The sequence below is a fragment of the Talpa occidentalis genome, unplaced genomic scaffold (assembly GCF_014898055.3).
Source record: "Talpa occidentalis isolate TD23 unplaced genomic scaffold, MPIMG_talOcc4v2.1 talOcc4.9, whole genome shotgun sequence".
Lineage (NCBI taxonomy): Eukaryota > Metazoa > Chordata > Mammalia > Eulipotyphla > Talpidae > Talpa > Talpa occidentalis.
In genome coordinates this window covers 1460289-1473466 of record NW_023605305.1, presented here as the reverse complement: position 1 = coordinate 1473466, position 13178 = coordinate 1460289, and positions in this window count along the sequence as shown.

Genomic DNA, 13178 nt, shown 5'->3' with positions numbered 1-13178 from the left:
CACCTGGTGTCGCCCGCGCTTTCCACACCAGCCGCTCCCCCGGGCAGATCCTGCCGTGCGTCGCCCCGGTGAGTCACGGAGCTGGGCGTCCTCACGTGTCCGCGGGCAGCGCGCGTCTTCCTTGGAGAAAGGCCGGCGGGTGCGCTGCCCTGTCTCGGTGAGGCTGGCTTGTTGAGTGTGGGCGTCCGGACGCGCTCTGGGCAGTGGCCTCCCGCCAGGCGTGTGGTCTGCAACCATCGCTCCCCACCCTGCTGGTTGTCTTTTCGCTCTTGAAAACATCCTTTGAAGCACAGAAGTTGTGAACGTCGATGTGGTTCTGGGAATCAACTTTGAATTTCAGAGCCCAATTATTGCAATGCGCTCTCGTGTCCCCCGGGTCGCCCGAGGCCAGTCCCGGGCACATGAGCGAGACCCAGAGCTGCCTGCGCTGCGTGAGGCGGGCGACGGCTGGCCGCCAGAAGCCGCTGCCACGCCCCAGGGTGGCACCCAGCACACGCTAGGAAACGTTCACGCGTGCACACACATACACGTACACACGTGCACACACACGTGCACACACATACTCACAGAGAGGAAAACAGGACAAAACTGCCGGCGTGGACAGGGCAGCTTCCCAGAGAGGAAGCCCGGGGTTCTTCCGGAGCCCCCACACCCCCCAAAGGAGCCCCGGGAAGACCTGGGCGCCGCGGCGGTGGCGGGTCTCTCAGCCCCGCCCCAGGACACACGTCCTAGGGAAGGCCACGGACTTCAGAGGCAGGAAGCCAGAGGAGTGCGCTGGGCACCTCTGCTTCTACCTCCAGGGCTGAGACCCCGAACCTCACTGAGGTCCCCAGCCTGACGGGGCGCGACCCGCAGCGGGGCTCACGCTCCCTCGCTCCCGGCCCATCTGTGGCAGGAGATAATGATCCATTTGTATTCATAAGACTATTGTTCGGAAGATTAATTAAAAGGCGAGGGTATTTTTAGCCATCTGTACTAATTTAGGGGGAGAATTTAGAAATATAATTGTATTATCTGTAACTGAGGAATTCACACGGATCCCTCTTGGAATCAGAATATTAATACGTCTCTCAAAGAGACGCAGCAACAGGAGCAAATTACCGCTGTCGTTCCTCCTAAATTAGCCCAATTAAGTGTGGATCCTTTCAAACATTTGGCTTGGGGGGTGGCAGCCGTCACACCAGCCAGGAGAAGTCGGGGCGTCTTCCTCCAGGCTCAGGAGACCACATCTCGACAGCAGGCAGACGCCGGCTCCGTGCCCCGTACCCCATGTCCTCCTCCCGCTCCCCGCTGACCTAGATCTCAGCTCGGGCAGCTCGGGGCAGCTCGGGCAGCTCGGGCAGCTCGGCAGCTCGGGCAGCTCGGGCTGGGTGCAAGCCTGCAGGCCCGCGGGGATGGAAATGGATGTTCCAGGAGTAAATAATGAAATCAGGGCAGCAGCGGGGCAGGGAGGGAGGTGAAGGGAGATGGAGCCCAGCTTCCCCGCTCCCCCTGAGTGGGTTCTCAGAGCTTGGAGTTGGTGACCGAGAACCTCTGTCCCCAGGGGCCCAGGAAGCGCCTCGGTCAAGCCCAGGAAATACGGAGGCAGCCAGGCAGGCTGGGGGGCGGGGTAGGGAGGCCTTTGCTGGGGGCAGGAGGCTGGGAAGGGAGAGGGCCCCTCTGGTGCCCACGTGCACCTTCCCTGGGTGGGCTCGGGCCGAGCCCGCCGCCGCTGGCACCTGACCGGGCCGGAAGCCGCTGTGTCGCAGCCACCGAGCCGCGTGACGGAGGGCGCGGCGCAGGGACGTGTGAGGGCACCGCGCAGGGCTGAGCGCAGGCGCCGGAAGGCCCAGCTGCCTGTGGTCCTACCTCGGGGGCTCCTGGGGGCCAGGCTGGGCGGGCGCGGGGCCCAGTCCTGCTCGCTCGCGCTGCTGATTGGCCCTCGATTCTCACCGTGGCGCGGGGTTCCGACCTCCGAACCTCAGGCCACAAAGACCTGGGGTCACAAGAACACGAACTATACCCCAGCTGCTGTTTTTGGGGCGCGGGGGGGCCAGGCTCTCTCTCCACCGTGTGTTAAATTCAGCACGAGCAGGACAAGCCCAGGAGACACGCCAACCACCCCCCACCCCCACCCCTGCCTGACGTGGCAGAAGTGGGCGAGGCCGGGAGAGGGGCTCGGTGGGCGCTGGGGCCGCCGCAGCCCGAGACCTGTGCGAGCGTCAGCAGCAAGGACCCAGCGGGCTCTCGGCTCCTCTGCGAGATGTTAAATGTTTTCAGCATAAATCCAATAAATTTCACAATGAGTTTCCATGATGCACAGCCGACTTCTCCCAGCAGGCAGCGAGTGATTAATAAATTGAACAGTGGACCGGCAATGCCCTGCCGCGTCCTTCGAGGCCCGGAGGCGCCGAGCCGGCCGCTTGTGATCGAGGAGGGTGCCGGACCCCTGGGCCGGGTGGAGGCTTCGGGGGACGGCAGCCCCCGGGCAGGCAGCCTGCCAGGCCACTCCAGGGGTCCTGGGCTCTAGGGGAACCGCCAAGGTCACAGACCCGGCAGGGCTGGGGGTCGTCCTGAGCATGGGGCCACCTGCCCTTCTGTGTCTTCATTTGTGAATCATGAAATTAATTCTGCAGACATCACGGAGAGCTTCAGGAGCTCCTGGAAGGGAAGAGCCAGGCCTGGACGCCTGCCTGCCTAGACTTCGGGCTGCCCGACTTTCTGCTTCACGACCACCTTGGGGCCTCTGTGCAGGGCGTGGCCCCTGCTCCTGCAGCCTGAAGACTCAGCAGCGGGGCTCAGACCCTGCTCCCTGCTCTGGACCCCTGGGAAGCCACGCTGTCTCCACATAGCCTCTTGGGGCGCTGCCTCAAGACCCCCGCACACACTGGGGTTCTCGCAGTGCAGGAGGCAGGTGGCGATCAGGAGTCGGCAGGGTGGGCTGCTCCTGTGTCCCCACCTTGCTCCTTCTCCCCGTGACACGGGGCCCCAGTGTCGGCTCCTTGTGAGGACGCCGTCAGGTGGCCCAGGTCAGATCACAGTCACAGGCCGACGTGCGGTTAGGGGACCCAGTGCCACCAGACCCCGCTCTGGGCCTTGCCTTCCTTGGCCTGCCAGCCCCTCCCGCAGGGCCTGAGGGCCCGGCTGTGCTCCTGGGGCCAGGCGCCCCCTCCACGGACAGAAGCCAGGGACGCCCACATGTACTGGTGCCCCCAGGGAAACCCCAGCTCCATGCCGGAGAGGACACGGCCCCCGGAAAAAGCCCTTGAGGAAAAGCCGCCTTTCCTGGAAGACTCGCGGGGCCGCCGGGCACAGCGCCTGGCCAGCCACGGGCTGGGTGCCCACCCAGAGCAGCTCTTCAGGGGCAACAGAAAATCAAAGCAAACAGGCGGCCCTTGGTGGGAGGGCTCTTGGCGTTCCGGCTGAATTCCATAATGAATAATTTATATAAAGGCTTCATTGGAGCCCCACGTCCCGCGATAAATGTTCCATGAGAACATTCGCAAATATTTCAACATCAATTTCTCTCTGGTGGATTCGGCTGACAGCCCAAACCAGATTTGAGTTGCTACATTGCTTATTTACGACAAATATCATAATCTTACTTTTATTTGCATTTTTTCAGGCATTTGTGGGGTGATGAATTTGAGAGGCGCCGGCGGCTCACGCAGCTGCTCCTGTTGGCTCCCTTGTTGGGGGGGCTAGATCTGGGGGTGGCGGTGAGGGGGGCTCAGCTGGCTGCTCTTTTTCTCCACGTCAGCTGTGAGGAGACAGGCGAGGAGCCCCTGGCCTCTGGCACAGGGGTGCGCAGGCAGCGTTCTGGCCATGCTGAGCCCGGTGGGGGGCGCGCACGGCTGCAGGAGGCCTGCACGTCTGCTCAGGGAGGCATCCACAAGGGCCTGGGCACAGGGCCCCGCTCCAATCCCCCTCTCTGCAGCCCGCCTTGCCTCAGAAACTCCCTCCTTGAGAGGGCATGCTGCTGTGGTTAAGCCCCCGGAGCAGGCTCGCCCCTGCTTCTGGCCTGAGGGGCCCTCGGGGCACAGACCTGAGAGCCTTTTGGCAGGCTGTCCCCCGTGAGGGCCAAGACCACGGGCACTCCCTGCTTGGGGCAGGGGATAAGACCCCAGCAAGAGAAACCGGCTGCCCAGGAGTCCGCCCTCTGGAGGGCGAGGCCCAGGTGAGCACAGAATGCCTTGGGCGCCTGGCCCAGCCCCACCGGGGGGTGGGCTGAGGGGACTGGGGTCAGGTCACTCCCAGGGAGACCCACCTGGCCTCTGCACGTCACTGCCCTTGGCTGGGCCATCTGGCCATTGAGAAATGCCACCTTCAGACCAAGATAGAGGAAGATAGAGGGTCTCAGTGGTGGTTGGGCCTCCGTGGCCTTCAAGTGGCCATGCCTGGCCAGCACTTGTCACTTTTCACGGGTGACACCTCAGGAGGGTCATCCTTCAGTCACCCCGTGCTGACCTGGCCTCGCTTAACACATCTTAAAAACAAGATCTGAGAGGACTAAAATGTTCCCTCACAGCTTAACTACACCCCAGAACAAAACTCAATATTTTAGAAACCGAAAATACTTCCAGCAACCAACAACGTAAAATCCCAACATCTGGCATCTAATGAAAAATTTCTGAGTCTGCAAAGAAGCAGAAAAACACAACTCCATTTAGAGAAAGTCAATGGAATCAGAAGTGACATAGACTCTAGAACTAGCAGACAGGGACAATTTTTTTAATGATGACGACCAACAAACATTGAAAAGAGCAGTGCTGGAGCATGCTACAGTTAGCAAGACAGTGTGATATTGACAAAAGAATAGACAAATAAGACAATGGGCCAGAACAGAGAGCCCAGAACAGAATCTCAAAGAGCCCAGAGGCAGATCGTCACATGAATGGAAAAACAAACCAGTGTATCCAAGCAGAGATAGGAGCAGCATTTGCCAAATGATCTTTGACAAAGGAGCAAAGGCAACACTGTGGAGAAAAGACAAGTCTTTTCCACAGATGGTGCTGGAACAACTGGACAGCAGCATGCAAGAGAACAGAGTTCTTACAGCTTTCACAAATATTAAATCATAATGGATCACAGACTGAATTACAAAATGCAAAAACATAAAACAACTAGCAGGTGACACAGGAGAAAATCTAGTTGACCCTGGCTGTGGTTATGACTTTGTAGATATAATACCAAAGCCATGAGTGACTGAAGAAGTAATTGATAAACTGGACTTGATTAAAATAAAAAATTTCTGCTCTGTAAAAGACAATGTCAAGAGAACTAGAAAAGCAGCTGCAACTGGGAGAAAACATTTGCCAAAGACACATGTGACAAAGTACAAAGAGCTGTTATCTAAAACATACAAAGAACTGAAAATTCAAAAGTGAATAAACAAACAACTCCACTTTCTCATGGGCCACAGACCTGAGCAGTCTCCTCAGCAAAGAGACACAGAGTCATCTGCGCATCACGCTCATGAAAAGATGTTCCACATCCCGTCACCAGTGAAGTGTAAATTAAAACATGGAAACCGCACTGCACGATACTCGATGGGCAAAACCCCAAACGCTGCCCGTGGCAAACACTGCCGAGAGGGAGACCAGGAGAACAGCCCCAGCTGGCGGGAGGCACACAGGTGCAGCCACTTTGGAAAACGGCGTGGCTGTTGCTCACCAAACTGAACATACTGTTACATCCAACCCAGCAATATTGTTCCCGGTATTTACTCAACATCTCACACAAAATCCTGCACACGGGCGTTTGCATAAAGGACTTGGAAGCAACCGAGACCTCCCACTGGAGGAGTGCGTAAGCGCACGGCCCATCTAGACCAGGGGAAATAGTCAACGCCAGCAGGAATGGGCTTGCAATGGTGAACAAGCGTGGAGGAGAATTAAATGAATGTTGCTAAGTGAAAGACATCAAACTGCAAATCCAGTTACAGGACACTGGAGAAGTCAACAGTGCAGACATCACCAAAATGTCCGTGATTGCCAGGGTGGAAGAGAGAGGGAGATGAGGCAAAGCTCAGAGATATTTTAGGGCAGTCCACTATAAGACGGCAGCAGGGGTGCAGGTCATCACACATCTGCCCAGATTCAAGGAGAGTCCACCACCAAGAGTGACTTTGAAGGTGAAGGATGGACTTTGGTAATTATGTTACGTTGATTCTTCTATGAAATGTAGGCAATTCCTTGGCTTAAAAAGTCTTTTTAGGGCCTCCCTGCTGGCGCAAGGGGTTAAGTCTCAGCACTATGAAGCTGTCTGCAGCCTCTGCAGCATAAGTTCAATCCCTGGCCAGGGAGCTACCCACATGGTGCAGCAGACCTCTCCTGTCTCCCCGCTGCTCCCCTCAGCGGTAGATTTCAGTAGATCTGCCTGTTCTGCTCCCCGCTCTGTCTCTGGTGAATCCTCTCACCCCCCCACACCTCTGGCCTGTACCCCAGCTCTTGCATGCATAAATAAATAAATCTTTTTTAAAAAAGTCTTTTTAAAAGAAGAAGAAAGTTCTTAAAACTGCATTTCATATACTCAAAACAGTAAAGACATGGAAAATATAAAAAGACCCAAATCAAACTTGCAGACATGAGAACTACAGCATCTGAGATGAAAGACTCACTGGGTGGGAGCAGCGACAGATCAGGTGCTGCAGGAGGAAAGATGAGTGAACTTAAAAACAGAGCAGTACAAAGTCTCCAGAATAAGACAAAGAGGAAAAATAATTTTGTAACAGAGCGTTAGTGAGCTAGGGGATGACTCCCAGCAGCCTGGTGTGTGTGTGCTTGGAACCCCTGAAGCGCAAGAGGGAACAGAAACCTTCTCTGAAGACATAATGACTAAAAATATAAAATTGGATAAACCCACAGAATCAAGGAACTTGATGAAACTTGTGCACATCTGGATCAAGTTGCTTAGGCTCAATAAGCAGAAAATCTCAAAATTCTTTACAAAGCAACGGCAAGGATTCCCCCTTCAGATGAGGCGCCGGGAGCTCCCCCCACGGTCTCCCACTGACCACACCTTTAACGTCGCGACAACCGCACAGATCGGTTATCAAGGACTTTAAAAAGCAAAAAGTCGCAGGCAGACCGAGAAAGAAAATCAGATTTTTTAGTACCCCCAAAATCAGCAGTGAGTTCCCCTTTCTCCCTCCAGGACCACCTGGCCTGAACGCAGCGCAGCTCAAACCCGCGAGGGGACACTGGCGCCCACAGAGAAAGTTCCAGGCAAGGTCCCAGCTCCGGAGCAGGGCCGGCCAGGGGGGCTCACGTCCTCTCTCCATCTTCTCGCCCGTGCGGTGCTGCACAGCCGCAGCAGGAAACTCAGAGCCCAGCTCTGCGGGAGAGAACCTCCCTCTCCAGGGGAAACCCGGTCTTTGTCCTCTTTCTCTGCCATGCGGCTCCGGAAAAGCACAGTCATCGAAATGACTGTCACCCGCGCAGAGCTGGGTTTCTGGCCAAAGGACCAAGGGTGGTCAGAGGTGTCCAGAGACGGCAGACGAGGGAACCAGCCCCGTCCATGCGTGTGGACGCCCGCCGCACGCCCAAGCACGCACGGCCCAAAGCAGATACCAGACGGCACCCAGGGACTTCAGAGCTGACCCCTGTCAACCCCACGCTGGCCCCTCAGCGGGGGACACACTGGGTCATGCTCCACATGAACTCGTGCCGAGGCCAAGTCACACGGTGGCACTGGCAGCAGCGCCTGAGGCACGGGGTGGCCTAGGCTGGACCAGGAGGGGCTGCTGCTCCCCTGAAACGCTCCTGCATCTGTTTCTCGTTCCAACAGGGGCGAGGCCCAGCCTTTGTAATTTCTCACAACAGGGATTACTCTTGGGCTTGCAGCCTTGGGGGCGTGTCAAGCGACAGGTGCCGGGGGACCCTGCAACCAGCGGCTCCAGACACATCAGAAATGCCGGGTGACAACCTGGGGCACTGCCAGCCATGCGGGCAGGGGAGCAGGCCGCAGGGATTCCCTGAGTGTCCGGGTTGAGTTCTCGCAGCATGGACCCCAGGCCCGCCCACTGGCGCGCCCCTGCATGCTCTGGCTCCTGGTCACCACCCAGGGCCCAAAGATCAGCCAAGAACTCCAGGCCAGCTGCTCACAGCACTAGGTGGGTAGGCAGAGGGGCGCCCCAAGTCCCCCAGGAGAGACCACTCGAGAGCACACTATTGGGGAACTTAGTAACCCACAGCATGAAACATTCACCTGCTCACCCCGGCTCCAGTCACTTCGGTTGGCAGCAATCAACACTCTGGCTTCATTTTTTTTCTCTCCAGCTTCATTTTTTTTAAAGATTTATTTATGCAGACAAGAGCTGGGGTACAGGCCAGATATGTGGGGGGTGAGAGGACTCACCAGAGACAGAGTGAGGAGCAGAACAGGCAGACTGACTGAAATCCACTTCTGAGGGGAGCAGCGGGGAGACAGGAGAGGTCTGCTGCGCCCTGTGGGTTGCTCCCTGGCCTGCCGGGGATTGAACTCATGCTGCAGAGGCTGTGGACAGCTTCATAGTATGGTTCTTAACCCCTTGAGCCACCAGGGAGGCCCCTCCAGCTTCATTTTTAACAGCGGGGAGCAAAGGGGGCCCCCTGTCATTCTCACCCATCTTGACAGACAACACCAGGAACAGCTGCTGCTTGAGGAACCATCTGGAGCTTCCATGGGGGCCGCTTCCCGGGGGCGGGGGGAGGTCAGGATTCCCCACAAGGCCAGGGCCGGCTAGTCCCCCAAGAGGGGTAGTCTTCGACTGGCCCTGTGCGCCCCCCACCGCTGGCCCGGCCAGCTGCCCACACACCCAGGGCGACGAGCTTCAAAGGGGCCCTCGAGGGGCCCTCAAAGGGGCTCGCTCAGCAGCAGCCGTCAGGGCGCTGGCGCTGACTTCGAACTTGTGCTTAATCCCTCCAGCTCCGCCCGCGCCCGTACATAACCCTCTGTCCACCACCAAGGAAGCACAGCGCAAGGGAGCCCGACTGTCCCCGGGTGACCCCCACACCTGTGGACCACAGGCCTGCTGGGACAGGGCCCTTCGCCTGCTCCCACAGACTCGCCCCCGGCTGTGCACCCCGCTGCAGAGGCCGGCGCTCAGGCGGGCATTCCAGACTGCGGGTACCAAGCGGTCAGCAAGGTGAGCCTCTCCCAGGCCCCCTGAAGGGCGGTGCCTGGGCGGCACAGCCCGGGCCTGGCCCTCCCCTCCTGCCGGCGGGCTCTGGCTGTGTCTGCGTGTCTTGCCACCCACCCCCACCGTGGGCGCGCCCCACACCTGCTGCACAGCTGCGCGCCTCCTGGGTCCGTGCAGCCCCCTAGCGGGGGGGCCCACCCAGGGTTCACAGGTAGAAACGGAGGCCTCGAGAAGGCCCGAAGTCTGCCCAGTCCCCACTCAGCAGGGCGGGGGCGGCGAGGGGGCACTTCTCACGCGAGCAGCTCCGCGGGGCCAGGCGCGCCCCTGCTGGGGTCCCTCCCTCCCACTTCCAGGGGAGCGGCCCTCCTCGGCCCTGCCGATGCCCCATCGCTCCTCCGTGTGCTCCCGGCCTGGGGTCGGCGCGACGGGCGCGTCCTCACGGCTGAGGGCTCTCCCGGTGCCTCACCAGAAGTGACCGTGGCGCATTTCCCGCGTCCTCGGCTCCCGGGGCTCCTCTTGGCAAACTGGCCCCTTTCATCTGCCCCCCGAGTGCTGACGGCCTGGCTGGGTTTCGCGGGTGCGGGATGGCACGGCTTTCCTGTGCGGCTTGGACGGCAGTCCCTCGCGGTCGTCGGCGGCGCCGGCACCGTCTGTCTTCAGCAGGGTGGCGATTGGATCCGCGTGGTTTTGTTCTCTCTATAGAAGCTTTTTCACTTGAGGTCACCCCGATTGTTTATTTTTGGTTTTACTCTCCTTGCCAGGGGCTGAGTTACCAAAAATATCTTCATTACTGATCTAGAGAAAGAATCACCGATGGCTCTTGTTGCAGGTTTCGTGGCTCAGTCTTGAATCGGGCTGGAGCTGATTCTGGGGCCTGGTGTTAGCGAGGGGCCCGCTGCGTCGTCTGTGCAGCTTATGTAGAAATTCCTCAACTTTCCCTGGATCATTAGTGAAGAGCCTGGCTTTTCCCCGCTTTACGGCCAGCACGTCTTATCGCAGATGGGCGCTGGGGCCGGTGCAGACGTCCCCCCGGCCTGGCTTTTCCGCTGGTCCGTGGATCTACTTTTGTGCCAATACCATATAGTTCTTTTTTTAATTCTTTTTTTTATTTATGCATGCATGCAAGAGCTGGGGTGCAGGCCAGAGGTGCAGGGGTGAGAGGATTCCCCAGACACAGAGTGGGGGGCAGAACAGGCGGATCCACTGAAATCCACTGCTGAGGGGAGCAGCGGGCGAGGGGAGCGCCCAGGGGGCGGAGAGGGCAGGTCTGTACGGTGTGAAAGCCCCTGCTGGGGAGGCCTTGGGGCACCCAAATGACACATGGATGTGGGTGGATAGAGTACGCCCCACAGGCGTGGTGAGACTGGGTGGGGCCACAGCTCTGTGGCAGAGCCCACGGCCCCGCCCCAGCACCGCCCTGCCAGACCCTCCGAGGAGGCCCGAGCGGCTCCCGCTCACCTGCCCCGCAGGCTGGGCCCACAGGAAGGGACGCCCAATCTCTCCAGCCAGGGCCTGTTCTGTTCTGTCTGCGTCCTGTGGACGAAGGTCGGCCACAGGGCCCTGGGCAGGGGCCAGCACTTTCCAGACTGAGGGACACTGAGGGGGTGGTGCCCCATTGACACCCCCTCTGTCCTGCGCCCTCAGGAGTGAGCTGTGTCTTGGGGCCACCACTGCCCTGTTCACGGGCTCAGGATGGTGCAGACACCCAGCTGCGTGGCTGTGAGACGCTAGGAGGGCCCTGGCCTGCTGGGATCGGGGCCGCCAGCACCGTAGCCCCTCAGAGGGGGGTGGTTACACTCTGGTCTCTGTCCCTTCAAGTGTGCGTGATTCAGGGAGGCCTGGGCCCGCACGGTGTGTGTAGTGTCGGCCAAGACCGGAGGAGGCAGAGCTGCAGAGCTGCAGAGCTGCAGGGCTGTGCGGCGGGGGCACCCTGAGATGCACGGGCTGGGCTGCCACGGTCGTCAGCAACTGACCTGATGAAAAAAGGCAGCCCACAGCAAATCGCCGTCCACACTCAGGCACACACGGGTGAACTTGTGACGTCACCTGGAGCCCCCCGTGCGTGAGGGGTACCCCAACTCCCCCTGCCAGCTGCTGCTCTGCAGACTGAAGCTTTTCCTCTTTCCTCATCTAGAAAATTCCCAGCATTCTGCCTTGGCCTATGAGTCAGGGCTCCCCAGAGAAGCAGAACCCAAACACGGTGACTCGACAAGGAGAGATTTCTTACAAGGAATCGGTTCATGCACTGTGGAGGCTGTGCCCCAAATCTGCAGCTGGGAAGAGGCACCCGGGAAGAGCTGAAGCTGCTGTCCAAATTCCAAGAGGTTGCTGCAGACCCCTCCCTGCCCTGGCGGATGCGCCTTTGGCTCCACCCAGGCCTTCACCTGATTGGGTGCGGCCCACCCGGCCAGGGAGGGCAAGCTGCTTCTCTGAAACTCCCGACACAGGTGTTTATGTCATCCTCCAAGACTCACAGACGCACCCAGAGTCATCGCTATCGCACAGGCGGGTGGTGCGGCACAGACCAGAGGACCCAGCAATGCCCCATCTGGCTGGTCTCTGGCTGGGGTCTGGCTGTCTGACTTTGTTCAGTCGGGAATCCCGTGTCCAACCCAGTGGCAGGACAGGGTGTCTGGGGGTGGGGGCTCTCCGTCCCTCTTGCTGCTCCCCCAGCCTCAGAACTACCTTCAGAGTCAGGGCCACTCAGGAACCCCAGGGGTGCAGTCTCTACTGGTCTCACCTGCATGAGATCCCTCTACTGCCCCACCTTGGGCTCCCACGCAGCTCTCAGCCTGCAGCACCCCAGCTGCAGCTCCCCCCCGGACTCCTGGCCCCACTTCACCCCTCTACCCCCTGGCCCCATGTGGCCTCACTGACTGAGCTGCACCTTTACTGTGTATCTTCCATGCCCTCCTGACCCCAATCTCAAGGGTGGCACTGGCCAGATCGCCCACAACTTCGTCCCCACCTGTCCCCAGGCAGGCATGCAGTAGGTGCCCAGGGAACATGGCTGAGAGGGCTGAGAGGCCATCGACGTTCTGGCCTGGGCCTGTCAGCTGAGGCCCCACAAACCCTGGGTCTGAGCCCACTTCACTGCTGGCTCTGCCCTGGGGCCCCCAGACATCTCTGGAAGCCTGGACAGCAGGGGGAGCAGAAGGGGGTGGCCCTGTGTAATGGTCTGGCCTGGCATGGGGGCTCGGCGCAGGCCCCCCAGGTAAGGAAAGTGAATCTTTGAGGCAACATCTAGAGTCCAGAAGAGTCTGGCAGCGTGTGCATGGGACCCGCCTCCACCCACCCCCACAGGGTCTGCACCAGGGCCCAGGGCCATGTTTCTTACCCCAACCAGCTGGGCCAGGAGCTCGGAAGTGAGGGTCCAGCTGCCAGAGGCATGAACTGGGGGCTGTGGGGGTCTGGTCACAGAGATGGTGTAGGGCGTACGGGAGAGATTTGGGGAGGAGCATCTGAACTGAGGATGGAAATTCACCCTCAGGGAGCTAAGAAGAGTGGAGGTTCAGCCCAGGGGCTGAGAACCCAGGGGCTGGCACTGGAACCCCATGTTAGCCCCCAGAGCAAAGCAGCTTCATCTCTCTGCCACGCGGGGCGCCGGGGTGCAGAGCTGGTGACAGCATCACGAGCCAGGACAGCAGAGCAGTGAGGCCCACGCCCGGGAGTCCTGGGCCCGCGAAGCGAGGGTGGCCGTGCCTGCCAGCACGACCTTCCTGCCGGGGCGACCCCACAGGCAGGCTGGGGACAGCTCTGGGCACTCTGGCCAGCCGGAAGCCTCCAGAAGCCGCAGCTCCATCCCCGTGGGCGCCAGGGCTGCCGTTCTCTGAGCAGGGGCACCCGGCCATGTCTGTTTGCTGGGCCAGCAGCTGGTGAGGGAGCGGGCAGAGCACCGAGTGTTGGGCTCCCTCAGGCAGACAGGCTGCGCTGGGCACTGCCCGCTTCTTCTAGGCCCCTGAGGCCCAGGCACCCCGCAGCCTGTTCCCGGAGGCGCCTGTGTCTGGGAGGACCACTCTGTTCCGTGAGGGGCACGCGAGCCAGGTGACCAGCCGGGGCTGCGCGGTCAGTTAGAGCT